The sequence below is a fragment of the Lampetra fluviatilis genome, chromosome 24 (assembly GCF_964198595.1).
Source record: "Lampetra fluviatilis chromosome 24, kcLamFluv1.1, whole genome shotgun sequence".
In the NCBI taxonomy this organism is placed as follows: domain Eukaryota; kingdom Metazoa; phylum Chordata; class Hyperoartia; order Petromyzontiformes; family Petromyzontidae; genus Lampetra; species Lampetra fluviatilis.
In genome coordinates, this window is record NC_136298.1 from 5,200,188 (window position 1) to 5,202,687 (window position 2,500).

Genomic DNA, 2,500 nt, shown 5'->3' on the forward strand with positions numbered 1-2,500 from the left:
GTAGGGGGGAATTGACACTGCAAATGTAATATGGAGCGTCGGGGAGAGGGAGACTGTGAGCTCGCTTTGCCGCTCCCTCTCTTCTTTCTCCCTCCCCTCTCTCCTTTTTCCCCCACCATCTCTCCCCGTGTACCGTGTTTCTAACCAGACAAGCCCTACCCCTCCACTCTCCCCGCTCTCTCCTCTCGTCCCACTCTCTCTCTCGCCCATGTCTACTACTACCCCACTCCTCCGCTCCCCCCACCCCTTCTCTCCCCATTATCCCCGCTTTATCTACAACTCTCTCCACACTCTCCCCTTTCTCTCCGCTACGTCTGCCCTTCACCCCCCCCCCCTTCTCTCCTCTTTCTCTCCCCACTCTCCCCTCCATCTCTCCCCCCCCTCTCCCCCCCCCTCCCCCCCTCTCCCCCCCCCCTCCCCCCCCCTCCCCCCCCTCTCCCCCCCCCTCCCCCCCCTCTCCCCCCCCCCCTCCCCCCCCTCTCCCCCCCCTTTCCCCCCCCTCTCTCCCACCCCCTCTCTCCCCCTCTCTCCCCCCCCTCTCTCCCACCCCCTCTCTCCCCTCTCTCCCCCCTTCTCTCCCCCCCCCTTCTTCTCCCCCCCCTCCCCCCTCCCCCCCTCCCCCCTCTCTCTCTCGGATTGGGAAAGCCACTCACGCTCCGGCTCCACCACCGCGGTCGATGGTCGAGACGGACGGCGCCTTAATCCGATTGTCAGCCCCGGGGCCGGAGATGATTGTGCTGCGAGGAAAATTCGATCCCCGTCCGTCTTTGTATCCCCTTTGCCCCCCATCACCTCCCCCCCTCCCCCCCTCTCCCAGACACCGCACCTGTTTCGCCATACTCGTGCCCAATCCTACACCCCCCCCAATCCACCCCGGGTGTGTTCAGTGATGCCACGCATTCCGCTCCCATTGCACGCGCACGTTGCTACGTGCAATCCGTAAGCACGTGTACGCGTGCACGTGTACGTGTACAAAGACAAAGATGCCCCGTATAGCCAGAACTTGGGGCAATTGCTGTTAGCGAGCACCTATGAAGGCCGGCACGGTACGCGAGGGGGTGGGTGGCCAGCCCCACGTCCGGCCGCCTTTGTCTACCCAGTGGCGATGTTTACACCACCGCACCAGGTACTCATTTTGAGGCTGAGTCGACCTAGGGGAGGCCCAGGACCGGTTCAGATAATCGCCACTGGTGTTGACCGTGAGTGGGAATCGAACTCAGATCGCCGGCTTCGTAGAGCAGCGCGCTAACTGCTGCACCACCGCTCCCCAAATGCGTACCTGCACACGTGGGCACACGTGGGCACACGTGGGTACAAAGGCTGCCCCCCCCCCTCCCGTTTTGACTTGTACAGAAGGTCAGGACGAGTTCGATTCTCGCTCACGGTCAACATCATTGACGATGATTTGAACCGGACCTGGGCCTCCCCTAGGTTGACTCAGCCTCAAATGAATACTTGGGGCGATGCGTTAACAAGTGTCACTCGAGAGACAAAGCGCTGTGTATAAACATCAGCACTGGAGAGACAAAGACGGCCGGGCGTGGTGCTCGCCACCCACCTCGTGGTGGGCTGTGACGGCATTGAGAGATGCTCATAGATAACAGCTCTCGCGCCCCAACACACACGCACACATTAGTGCAAAAGTGTACAACAAAACTCAGCGCATTCGTCAATAACCGTGTGTGGCCAAAATACATGGGGGCCGTTCATAAATGACGTGTTTCTCAAGGGGGTTGCTTTCACCATATTTCACCACAAAGTCAAGTGCAGATCCATGAAGCTAAGGAATGGAAAGGGTTCGAGGCGTATGGGTAGAACCGCTATGGGACCGTCCATAAATGACGTCACGCGATTTTTGACGATTTTTGACCCCCCCCCCTCGTCGTCACGGCGTCACAAAAAGTCAGACCCACCCTCAAACATAACGTCACAAAACTCTGCCCCTACTCCCACCCTCACAAAAAAATAAAACATGCTTCAAATCGCTTTAAACTATTGCTATTGTAGTGCGTATTTAATGTGGCGCTGCGCTCTGATGTTGTAGGAAAAAAACATTTATTAAAAAGTATATTTAATTAAGTAGAACGTGTTGTCTATATTTATTTAAAGTTGCGCATTTTGATGTGACGTCACATTTCTCAAACCCCCCCCCCCCCTCGTCACACATCGTCACAAATGTCTGACCCCCTCCCCCCCTAGGTGCGTGACGTCATTTATGGACGGCCCCATGAAAGTGTATAATCGGCGACGTTTCGGGCAATGGACCTTCACAGTATATGGCGACGCCACAGATTTGTATTTGTACACCACTGCAGAATCAGTAAATATTTAATTTAATTTATGCAAACAATACAGTGCTGTATATATGCTTGCATACAAAATCAAAGATCCCAGTATAGCCTGACCAGACTGTTGGGGCAAGTGCTGTTAGCGAGCACCTATGAAGGCCGGCACGGCACACGCGGGAGTGGGTTGCCAACGCCACGCCCGACCGCCTTTG

General features: G+C 56.5%; 1 protein-coding gene across 8 annotated transcripts in view; it reads right to left on the reverse strand.

The window, feature by feature from the left end:
* Window positions 1-2,500, reverse strand: part of LOC144941091 (nuclear factor 1 A-type-like) — a 384,067-nt gene that overhangs the window by 255,556 nt on the left and 126,011 nt on the right. The window lies entirely within an intron of this gene.